Below are 12,656 nucleotides of genomic sequence, written 5' to 3'. Positions count from 1 at the left end.
ATGTCTCTGGGCCTGAGAGTCTCCCTCTCTGTCTTTGAGTAAGTTCCTTTCTGTTCACAACCTCTCTTCCTTTCCCTATGTGTCTGTATCTCTCCATATCCCTGATATCTCTGTGTGTCTCTGTGTATCTCTGTGTGTCAGGACTTCCCCTTGTGTCAGTGTCCCCTTTTGCTTCTCTTTCCTCTACCATGTCCATGTCTCTGTCTCAGCGTATCTCTGCATATCTCTGAGTCTCTCTGTCTCTGCGTCTCTGTGTCTCTGTGGGTCTCGGGCCTCTCCCTGCCTCCGTGTCCCCTGTGCTCCCCGCCCTCTCCCTCTCCCTCTCCCTCTCTCCCCCCCTCGCTCTCCGGCTCGCGCTCTCTCTCTGAGCATCCTTGGGCCCGGGGTTGCCATGGGGACAAGGTGGGAGCCGGGGATGGCGCGCGCCTGGGCTCGCGCCGGCAGCTCAGGCGAGGAGCAGCGGCCAGAGCAGCGCCAGCAGCAGGCAGCGAGCGGGCGCGGGAGCGGGAGCGGGAGCGGGGGTAGCGTTGGCGGCGGCGGCTCCTCCTCGGCCATCCCCTCGGAGCCGTGCAGCTGACGCGCATGGCGAAGACAGCGGCGCCTACCGATGGGAGCAGCGGTAAGGCAAGGCGGCGCGGCGCAGCCGGGCGGGCGGGCGGCGGGCAGCCTCCTCCTCTCCCCAGCTCGCCTGCGCGCCCTTCCTCCCTCTCCCCCCCCCCCCCCCCCCCCCCCCCCCCCCCCGCGCTCGCCCTTCCATTTAAAAATCTTTAAAACTTTGCATATTAATATCTGCGCTTTGCATAATCTGACCCGCGCTTTATTGATTGCAAGAAGCTTAATGCAGCCGGCTCGGCCTATTGCAGAGAGCTCTCCGGGCGGGAGCCGGGCGGGCGCCGCTCGCTCCGCACCTCTCTCCGGCTGCCCGCGCTGCTGCGGCCCCGGCCCTCTCGCTTCCCTCCCGGAGCTCGCACCCAGGCTTTGCCCCCTGGCTGGGTATTTTTATTATTTGGGGGCGAGAGTGGTGTGGGGGATCGACTTGCTGTTGGTGGCAATGAAGGAACCAAAGGAGAGATGGAGGGGGGGTTGGGATGGGAAAAATGGGGATTGAGAGGTTGAAGAGGGAAGGAAAAAAAAACGGAGAGGAGGCAAAAAGGATGGGGAAAGAAGAGGCGTGAAGGGGGAAGCGGGGGAGAGAGAGAGAAGGCAGCCGGCGGAGGACGGAGCTGAAAGGACGGAAGAGCGAGAGCCGAGACAGAGAAGAAAAAGGAGGGAGGCGGGGAGCGCAGACTAGAGAAAGAGCCGGAGACATCCCCGGAGCTGGCGAAAGAGGCAGGCGGCGGGCGCTTCATCGTCGCCGCCCCCCAGGCCAAAAAAATAAAGAAAAGGGGAAAAAGAAAGGGGGGAACCACACCAATAAAAAGGTGTTGAAAACAAAACACATCGCATCTGGGGCCACCGAACACAAAAAGGAGTGAGCTCGGAGACGCGAGGCAAGGTGGCATCCGCTCCTGGCTGGTCGCGGCGCTTCGGAGAAGCTCCCGGGGCTGGGTGGGACATCCTATTTTAACCTAGCATTTGAGGAAGGGGTAACCGTGAAGAAAATGAGGCGAGAGGGTTCAGGGCTGGTGGCGGTATCGCCTGCTTTTTTTTTTTTTTTTTTTTTTTTTTTTTTTTAGTAGATATTTTCTTCATCTTGGTTAAAATGGGGGCAGACTTTTTTATTGTCCTTCTTCCCATTTTTTTTTTTTTTTTTTTTTCTTTCCTCTCCCCCCCTCCTTCCTGGGGGTGTGGGGGCCGGTTTAGTGTGGCGATGGTTGGTGATGCTGTCTGAAGCTCGGAAGCAAGCAGGGTGCATGGGGGGGAGAGGTAAGGGGACTGGGGACAAGAAAAGGCTTGGGGGTGGGAATGGGGGCGTGAGAGAAAGGAACGGGGTGCCTCGGCCGGCCGGCAGGAAGGGTCAGGAACGGGAAGTGGAAGCGGCTGGGGATGGGACGCGGAGAGGAGAGGCGGTGGTGTTTCTCAGGCATGAAGAGATGTGGAAAGCGGAGCCCAGGGGCCCCAGAGTGATGTTAGGGAGCCGCAGCGCACCCCTCAGCTCTCTGGGCCAAGTCTGTAACTTGGGGAACCCCGTTGGCGGCTTCTTGTTCCCTTCTCCTTTCTTCCCTGTTGTCATTTCACGCTCTTTTCTCTCTTTATGTCTTGTCTTTTTCCCCCCAGTTTTTCTCTTCCTCTTCTCACTGACAGATTTCACCCCCCCCAGGTTGTCTTCCTTTCTCTTTCCATTCTTTCTACCAGCTTCTCTCCCCTCTTTATTTCACTCTCTCCCCTCTCATTCATTTCCCCTATCCCCCTCCCCTCCCCTCTCAGTTTCATTTACCCAACACTTTTGCAGCCTCAGCATTGAACAGGGTATCAGGGAGAGGGCCCCAGGCAAAGGCAAGGACCCCCTAACTTCCCGCCAGACTCTAACCTCTGTGACCAGATCCCACAGATCTCCATGCTGATCTTTCCAGTCATGGGGGGGCTTGGGTCTGTCCTGGGGTCTTGGGACCACTTCTTATTTCTTTCTGGCCTCTGGAAAAGTCTTGCTGAAGCCTCCCTGGGTTGTGTAGTGGGGGAGGACCCAAAGTGAGGGCTCATAACTGTGGTCTCAGCCCCATTGAGAAAGAAGGGTGTGGACGGAGAAGAAAATGACACAGGAGGGATGGGGGAAGGACTGGGGTGTGAGGGCATCGATCCCAGAGGGTCTTTAGAGCTTCAGCATCTCAGGTGAGAGATCCCAAGAGAAAGGCTCTCGCTTGCTGACCACTCCCCACTTTCTCCCTCCACCACTGGGCCTAGGACACTAGAACCAGTAAGTCTTAGATTTAGAGAAATTTCAATCAGCTACTTAACTTCACAGTTGCAGATGGACTCTTGCCATCCTAACAGACCACAGCCTGTAAGGGGAGAGTGAGGAGCCATTGCATGGTGGGGACCTGGTATGTACAGAATCAGGTCGTGGCTGCAGCATGCGTGTATACAAGGCCTTCATGGTAAGGAAGAAGTGTTCAGGACCGGCTAACTGTAGGTAGGGCTCTAGAACCTGAGAAGAGAGAATCTGAAAGTGCAGAATCGTGACATGTTTGTAGTGGGGGTCAAGTGCCTAATATCCCCATTGTGGGTGATCCACATACAAAAGGGAGTCTGGCATGTTTTCAGACCGGTCTCTTTCCACCTTATGGGTTTTTTTGTGCCATGCGGGAGGCCCTCTCTGGCTCCTGTGTGGAGGTGTCCATGGGTGTGCAGGGCCATGTTTTAAGTCTGGCGTCAGTGGTGGACATGAGACTCTTGTGCTTGGAGGAAAGCTCCTGTGTGCGGTTACTGGACATGTCGTGTGCACGTTAGAGTCACCTATGTGAAAGTGTCCTTTCTGCACAGGGCTTTAATTACGGTTGTTATTGTCATTGTTGGGAGTCCCCATGTGTCCTGGATAAGAGGGTGGGCTGGTTTAGGTAGAGTACGGGGGGGGGGGGGACAGGTGCCTTGCTTGCTTACGGAGGGGGTGGGGGTGGGAGCTTTGACAGCATGTTTGCACAGCAGGCTTGAAACTGGGTCCAAGAAAACAAAACAAGAAAATACCTACCCCCCACAGTCGCCCCCCCCAAACCTTCCTTTGGCCCCTCCATAGTAACAAAGTATCCTCTTCCATGCGGACTGTGAAGCCTGTGGCCTGCAGAGAAGGAAATGGATCAGGGCCTCAGACAGCAGCTCTAGCTGAACCAGATTCGGTCTTCTTCCCCGATTTGTAGGTAATGCTGGGCAGAAGCCCAGCCAAGCACTTTGGAGACATCTAGACCCCCATTTTCCTGGTGCTGTTGACTGCCCCTCTGGAAGGCTGCCGTGCCGTCATTGCGGACGTTGGGAACCTCACTGTATGGTAGTGTCTATAGGGAAAGTAGAGTGGTCAATGGTACTGTGGTGGGAAGGACTCAGTCACACTGCCTGTGCTTTTGTGTATATTTATAGACACACCTGTACCTAGGCTGTGCGTACATATCCTGTGTTGTTAGCCTACATATCCTAGACATTGTTGTTGTTGGTCAGATTTTTTTTCAGTGGCCATTCCGGGCCACCTCCCACCTGGTTCACAGCCGACTCCCCTCCCTCCTTACATTCAGGGGCTATGGTGGCAAAACCACGAAAACCGTGAAAATAACAACTACTGGGCAGAGCTTTTTGTAACCCTGGTGCACGATGATGATGGGGAGGACCCATTGGAGGCTAGTGACAGATGTCCACGCCAAGAGCTGGCCAGATGTTGATAGGTGCCAGGGAGCAGTTTTCTTCTCCAGCATGTGCTGGTTAATTTCCAGAATTTATCAAGATAGAACTGGATGAGAAACCTGGGTATGGAGAATTGTTAGAAGGAAGGATGGACGTGTGGGGCTCCCTTGCGCAGCTCTGTTCCTCTAAATATGTCCCTTATTGTTTCCCTCTGGTTTCTTCTCCACATATTGTTATTATTAACAACAATGAGTCCCCCCACATCCCAGGCTCTCACAGGAGTCCCGACAGTAATCTCTTTTACAGATGAAGACTCTGGCACTCACATTATTAGCTTAGTCCATAAGCCCCCCTCCCCCGAGCTGGGCCAGAGTCAAGGGGTTTTGGCTCCTGGTGGTAAGCTTTGTTTGTAGGAATCCACTCTCCGGGTCCTCCAGCGTCCTCCTCGGCTGTCCCACCACCTTTCTGGACTGTGTCCCCAACTCCTCCCTGCCCCAAGAGACCACAGACCTGTCTCGAAGGACCTGTCGGGTGGATGGATGTCTTATGTGACTCTGTGAGGGCTTCGAAGACCCGAGTCTTGCTCTCCATCACGAGCGGAGAGCTGGGAAATGAGTGGGTTGAACCTGCGTGGTCAGATGGCTTAGGGTGAGCCTCTTCAAAGACAGCTGTGTGGAGGAGTTCCTGGGTCCTCCGATCCTGGCTGATGAGCCCAAGACCACTTTTTCAGGGGCATGTGGTGGTACTAGGAAGTAAGCATGCCTTTCTTCATTCTGCCGTCCCCCCATTGTCACTAGATCCTTGAAGCAGGTAGTTTCCCCAGTTCAGAAAGAGGCAGGAGGTACCCACCTCCCCTCTCCCCGTACAAAGGTGATTAGGATAGTAACATAATTACTCTTGACCTGAAAATAATGGTTAGGTACCAACTACTGACTAGCTTGGGCCTGGACCCAAAACAGAAGCAATACTGGCCCTACACTAACTTCCAACCCCGTGCCTGGCTGTGTGCACAAAAAAAGAAAGGAGACTGGGAGTTAAAAGGATGCTTAAGGAGTGGGAGTGGGAAGGCAGCAAGATGGCCAAGGAAGTGGAGCCAGGTTGGGGGACCTGAATTTGGTTTCCTATGGCAAAACCTCTTCTGTAGAGGCTTAGAAGTGGAATAATCATCATGAGTAATCACACACACACACACACACCTCATGACAATGTTTCTTGGACACTCAGGAACTGTCATGTGTGAACATGAGTTTGCTCATGTGTGCACCAACAGCTATAGAACGTCCCTTCCAGAAATGAAGTGTGTGTGTGTGTGTGTGTGTGTGTGTGTGTGTGTGTGGCAGCAGGGGGAACACATTAGCCTCCACCCCAGTATCCTTTAACAAGTCGGGCTGTGGCCCACACATGCAAGAGCATCAGCGTAGGCCAGGGACCCTCCCCCACCCTGGGTGTGGACTCATGTGGCATTCATGGACTTAATCCGCCGCAGTGAGGCCAGGGAGGCGGCATCTGTCACTTTCACAGACGCAGGCCACAGAGTCTGAGAGACACACTCCACTTGTCCACAGCCTCTTAAGAAGCCGGCATCTGTACTGCGCTGCCCCTCTACGCCTAAGACAGAGAGCCCCCCACAGTCCCCACATCACACGCAGACAGATGTACCAAACCACTCCTGCAACCAAAGCACTCGTGCATGCATTCGTGCACATACACATGCAGATGCATGCAAGCACACGTGGAGTATTGCTACTGCCAATATTCCTATATGCAAAACCATGCAGTCATGCACCCTTTGACTTTTAACTATAACTGCTGACATCTTAACCTCTCTCTCTCTCTCTCTCTCTCTCTCTCTCTCTCTCTCTCTCACACACACACACACACACACACACACACACTCCTTTTGACTTAAAACACAGCGGTAGCCATTCCACCAACCATACACACATACCTCGAAGCCGCCTGACACACGCATACACTCACATACACAAGAACCACTGTGGCTAGCGGTCACTGAAGGATGGCAGGCTGAGCCGTGTGCTGAGGAGGGGGATCGCCCCGAGGCATGGGCCGAGGGTCACACAACAGGGTACATCGGATTCCCTTGAGGAAAGAGTCAGGCAGACCCCGAAAGGGCTCCGATGGTCCGGATGGTTCTGCCAGGTAAGAGAGAGTCAACAAATACAGGCCAGAAGCAGGAACCAGCTAATGGCCGAGGCCGCTGATGGCCGAGATGGCTGGTCAGCGAGGAGGGGAAGCTGTACAATTGATGTGACTCAGAGCTGGACAAATGATGGCGCATTTGGCTGAAGCGTGTGTGTGTGTGTGTGTGTGTGTGTGTGTGTGTGTGTGTGTGTGGTGCATAGACCAGAGACCAGGCAGCCTTTCTCACCTCTGTGGGGAAAGGGCCAGACGGGCCCTGGTGCCGCAGGGTGGGTTTCTGACCTGGCTCCCCTATGCATGCTGCGTCCTGCCAGGTATAGGTGTCTTGGAGTCTTTGTATGTTTGAGGGCGCTTGCTCGTGTACATGGGTGTTCACACACTCACCTGCAGTTGCCTTGTGTGTATGTGTGTGTGTGTGTGTGTGTGTGTGTGTGTGTATACCTCCACAGAACTTTGTGTCTTGGGCACCCTTGGCGTGCATCCTTGCATGCATGCATAGCCCAGTCACAAAGTGCTCAGAGGAACATTTTAGGTTGAAACTGGGCCACCTTTGTGTCTCCCTGTGTGTATTGAGTGTACAGGGACGATTCTCACTGTATACTGTGTGTATTTATGTAGATGTTTATGTATAGTATATACATTTCCATTTATTGCACTGGTGTGAAGGTTAGGGTTGGGAGAAAGAATGAGTCTGGCTCCATACCCTCAACTCTCCATGCGTTTGGTGGTCCACGAGGCCGGCTTTGTGCATCCGTTTGTCCCTGTCTCTGGAGAGCGGGAGGGGGGGGCTTCCCTGCTTTAGAGTTTGAATGTCTGTGCCCACAACTATCTCCCTCTGGGTATGGCCATGGCTGGGGTGAGGCAGACTAGAATGAAGGGGACATCCCCTGAGTCTCCTCATCCCTCTGGAGGGAGGTCAATACAAGCCATACTGGGCTCTCGGCTGGGATCCAGTAGCCCAGCTCAGTGCAGACCACTCCCCTCCTTCTCCCTCCACCCCCATGACCTTTGAGCACAGCAGTCCCAAATACATATTTATCAGAGGGGCTGTGGGGACCTGCCCCTCCCCCACAACTCCCCTCAGGGCCCAGCCTGCCTGGCTGCGGAGAAATTAACCTTGTGACATGGGAGCTTGCTGACACCGGGGGCCCCCTCCCCATCCACACAGGGCATATGATCGTGGGTGTGTGTGAGCAAGATAGAGAGGAGGCACTTTATGCAGACGGCAGGCAGCAGCTGGAGGAGGAAAGGCACACAGGTTATACATGCCTGTAAAACACACACGCACGCACGCACGCACGCATGCACGCACAAATTCTTAAGTCTTGAATGCATGCGCAGACACACATGCAGATGTAGACTTGGGTTCTGAAATAGAGACACCCAGATTCTAGATCATACGGCAGGCTTAGGGATGTAGTCCAGTCGATGGAGTGCTTGCCTAACTGCACAGGGCCCTGGGTTTAATCCCCAGCATCTCATAAAACAGGCTCACTGGCTCACACCTATGATCCCAGCACCCAGGAGGTAAAGGTACAAGGATCAGGAGTTCAAGGTCAACCCTGGCTACCTGGGGAGTTCAAGGTCAGTTGAACGACCACATCTCAGAAAAAGAAAAGAAGATGGAACACCAGCTCATGAAGCAAACACATGTAGCCACGGGCCCTGACCCAGGTTACCGGCGCTTTGCGTCAGAGAGGTTCTGAGAAAATGAGTAAGTCATAAGCAGGGCTTGTAAGTCCTAAGGCAGCCAATCCACACAGACATCTGCGTATGTGTCTGCAGAGATGCTGAAACGGACATACAGGATTTGGAAAGAAGGGTAACCCTCTGTACAAGGCTATGACAAGCCAGATGTCTACGCAGGCAAGCAAGACAAGATTAATACCAAAATACCAGGGTACTTCTCGTGCAGAGGGTTTTTCCCACAGAGACTGTAAAAGGCAAACACTAGAATACAGTGAAGTTCCAGCCCACATGCCTGTGAGTGTATACCACTTAGTTTAGGAGCCATGGGGAAGGTGCCTGTGGTGACCAAACCGGACACACCGAGTTACAGTACACAAACACTGTCCACTGTCACCTGGCCCTCGTTCCATCACAGTGGAATGGATCTGGGTCGATGCTTAAGTCTGAAAACGTTTCTGGTGTTAATTTGCTTGTTGCACACATGCTGAGTGGCTGCCTGTGCCAGGCCTCATCCTATATCCTGGGGAAATGAACCAGTGGTTTACAGAGCACACTTTTTCCGCAGGCCCGTCCCTCCCAGAACCAGAGTAGATAGGTAGCTATAAACCGTGATGACTTCTAGAGGGGAAAAGGAACAGAAGCTGTGGGATTGGGTGTGGGGGACCTTCTGGAAGCAGGTCATGTGTAACACCTTGGAACAGTGGTTCTCAACCTTCCTAGGGCCGCAACCCTTTAATACGGTTCCTCATGTTGTAGTGACTCCCCAACCATAAAATTATTTTTGCTGCTACTTCTTAACTGTAATTCTGCTACTGTTATGAACTGTAGCATAAATATCAGTGTTCTCTGTTGGTCTTAGGCGAGCCCTATGGAAGAGAGTCATTTGACCTCAGAGGGGTCACCACCCACAGGTTGAGAAACACTGTGTTGGAAGAAAGGCTGTTCAAGCCAAGAGTTGTGGGTTCCCCCCTCACCCTCAAGTCCTCAAAGCCACAGAGGCACAAATAACTCAGGGTTCAGAAATGACTCCCTCAGTGTGACACATCTGTTCCTAGGAGACTCTTCTGGGTATGTCTCTAGGTGAATCTTGGGGTTCCTCAGCTGTGGTCCAGGTCTGAGAACTGTAACCAGATATAAACACAAGAGGCACCATGGAAGGAGACTATAGGAGGCCTCATCTGGGAGGCACTGTGGGGACAGGTGGGTAGGTACAGGTGTGTGGAGACAGGTGGGTAGCTATAGGTGTGTGGGAACAGGTGGGAAGGTACAGGTGTGTGGGAACATGTGGGAAGGTATAGATGTGTGGGGACAGGTGGGCAGGTACAGGTGTGTGGGGACAGGTAGGCAGGTACAGGTGTGTGGGGACAGGTGGGCAGGTACAGGTGTGTGGGGACAGGTGGGTAGCTACAGGTGTGTGGGGACAGGTGGGAAGGTACAGGTGTGTGGGGACAGGTGGGAAGGTACAGGTGTGTGGGGACAGGTGGGAAGGTACAGGTGTGTGGGGACAGGTAGGTAACTACAGTTGTGATGGGGGCAGACAAGTGTGGAATGTCCCACCCACATGAGAATGCAGGAGACTTCACACAACCATAAAGGGATTCAGCCCTGCTGACATGTTTGGCACCTGCAGAAGGTCCGGGGACTAAGCTTAGCAGGGCTGGCTCAGAGCCTGGTGGGGAAGAGGGGTTGGATCCACGCCTTCTTGCTGTCCCCGTGTGTGCAGGGAGCCCCGGGGAAGGCCTTTCCCGGTGGCATTCATTTCTTTCCTTGTTCCTGGCCACAACTCTTGACCACAAGCTGGAATCGAACTAGTGACAATTGCTCTCAAGTGGAGACTTACCAGGGGCTGGGGGTGGGGTTTGGATCCTCTCTAGCAAGGGCGACTACTTCATAGTTTCCTGAGGCCCCTGGTGGTCAGGCCTGAGACAAGTCAGCCCTCTTCCTGTTTCAGAGGGGATTCCTGGCACGGGAAGGAAAAAATGATAAAGCCCTACTAGGAGTTTTGGAGGTTTATCGAAGGTTTGGGGGACTGATTCTTGGAGCTGTGTGGATCAGACACTCTGTCGTCTATGTGGGAAAGAGACAAGGACCCTAGCTTCGAGGGCAAAGGAACACCACAGTTAGAGGGGGCTGCTGTCTACTCACACAGAGAAAAGCTACTCACAGGCCGGGGAAGATGGTTCAGTTGGTAAAGTATTGGTTGTGTAATGTTAAGTATGAGGATCTGAGCTCAGATCCCGAGCACCCACATAAGAAGCTGGGTATGGGGGTACACGCTTATGGGCTTGGGCTAGAGAGACAGAGACAGGCAGGTCCCCGGAGTTTCTCTAGTTGAATTGGTGATCTCCAGGTTCTGTCTCAAAATATAAGGCAAAAAGGACCAGCAAATATGGCTCAGTAGGTAAAAGCGCTCGCCATGCAAGCCTGCCTACCTGCGTTCAATTCCTGGAGCCCACAGAGAACTCAACTTCAGGAGGTTGTCCTCTGGCGGCCACATACTTGCTGCTGTGATCCATGGGCCCACATTCACACACACATCATACTCCTGCCCAAGATAATCATAAAGACACAATAATAAGGTGGCGAGAGAGCAAGGAAGCTAGCAGACCTTGGCTTCTGGCCCCCACATGTACCTACACACATGCACATGTACTTGTACATATGTGCATGCACATGAAAACCTACTCAGGACATGCATATATACACAACAGCAACAAAAAGGAAGAGGAGGAAAGAAAAGCCAGGCATTGTGGAACATGACTGTAACATCAATAACAAAAATGTAGCCACCAGAGGATCAAGAGTTGAAGGCCAGCCTAGGCTATGTGGAACCCCGTCCCATACGGAAGCCCTACGTGAGCTGGTGCCTGTCTGCCTGTTTGAATTTTCCTCCTTTTATGTTAGCTCCCAAAGATGGAGCCATTTACCTCCCTGTCATTCTTTAAACCCATCTTCTGCCCCCGGGCCTTTGCAGTTGAGAGCGTCGTCAGGAAAGCCCTCACCTCCTCAGCTCATTTGGGCAGCTTTTCAGATGACCCCATCACTGGCCATTCGATCTAAGATGTCATTCGTCATGCACCCCCACCTGCCTCGTTTCCTCCTGCAATCCCCGCATGTATTTTCTTTCTGCCGGATCTCTTCTTCCTCTAGAAGTTCATAGGGCAATGTCTTGTCTTGCTCACGGCCACATCTCAGCATCCAATATAGCACACACAACCATCAGGCAGTGATGTGCGCCCAACCGGAGTGAGGGAGCTTACTTTTTCGGGGATCATTGTCTATAAGCTGTGAGGGACACTGGCAAACTGGTGGTGTCCTGTCTGCTGGAGACTCAAGGCAGCTTTGTTTTGACATTGTATCTCATGGAGCCCAGGCTTGTAGCCAAGCATTGACTCTGGTACCTGATCCTCCTGCCTGTGCCTCCTGTGTAGTGGCACTTCAAGTGTATGCCACCACAGTCATTGTGGGGTGCTAGGAATCAAACCCAGGACCCTGTGCATGCTAGGCCGATACTTGGCCATCTGGGCTACATCCTCAGATCCGCCCTCTGGTCCTCTTGCTTTTAGCCTCCTCAGTGCTGGGATTAAAGCATGTCCTCCATGTTGAGTAGAAGTGGTTCCGGGGATACAGTTCAGAGCTTCATGCATGCTAAGCAAGCGCTCCACAGAGCTGCCACCCCGGCCTGTTTGCTTTTGTTGGTTCTCATGTAAACCAGGTTGGACCCAAACTGCGTTGCTAAGGATGACCTTGAACTCCCGATCCTCGTGCCTCGTGCCTCTCGGGTCTGGGATTATAGGTGTCTGCTTAACAACTAGGTAAGGAGTCTCCTTATGGAGAACACAGGGCCTCTGCATGGGGTGGGAGAGCAGGCGCGGTTTGGGACTGACACCGACAGCAACTGTTATGCATTGCCTGCCAGGGACTAAGCTTTATTGTTGTGCTTTGAACTTTTTTTTTGTTTTATTTCTCTGTGCAGCTCTGGCTGTACTGGAACTTGCTCTGTAGACCAGGCTGGCCTCAAACTCAGAGATAATCACCTGCCTCTGCCTTCCAAATGCTGGGATTAAAGACATGCGCCACTGCCGCTGGCCATGAGTGCTTTGAACTTAAGAAAAAAAAGTTTAAAATTATACACACACACACACACACACACACACACACTGTGCAATAGAGGGCAGCTTTAGAGCCATCCTGCCTCAGCCTCCCCAGCAGTGGGATTCTGTATGTGCACTTCCACACTTAGCACCAGGGATACAAAACTCTCCAACCTTACAGTCCGAGTCCTAGGCTTTTAGTCTGGTCTCACCTTAATCCAGCCCCTTTCACACATCAGGAGCCTGCAGTCCATTCCACGAACCCTCCTTAAGCCTTCTGCTCTGGGGCTGGTGAGATGGCTCAGTGGGTAAGAGCACCCGACTGCTCTTCCGAAGGTCCGGAGTTCAAATCCCAGCAACCATATGGTGGCTCATAACCATCTGTAACAAGATCTGACGCCCTCCTCTGGAGTGTCTGAAGACAGCTACAGTGTACTTACATATAAT

At 53.0% G+C, this 12,656-nt stretch overlaps 1 long non-coding RNA gene across 1 annotated transcript in view; it reads left to right on the top strand.

The window, feature by feature from the left end:
• Positions 1–523: 523 nt before the first annotated feature.
• LOC115062599 overlaps positions 524–12,656 on the top strand; it is a 57,254-nt gene continuing 45,121 nt past the window's right edge. Inside the window, exon 1 of the long non-coding RNA XR_003842543.1 lies at positions 524–619. This is a non-coding gene — a long non-coding RNA (uncharacterized LOC115062599). The remainder of the gene's footprint in view (positions 620–12,656) is intronic.

Source organism: Mus pahari, chromosome 19, assembly GCF_900095145.1.
Source record: "Mus pahari chromosome 19, PAHARI_EIJ_v1.1, whole genome shotgun sequence".
NCBI classification, from domain to species: Eukaryota; Metazoa; Chordata; class Mammalia; order Rodentia; family Muridae; genus Mus; species Mus pahari.
Note: the sequence above shows the minus strand (reverse complement) of the source record. Positions and strands in the feature narration are given on the sequence as shown.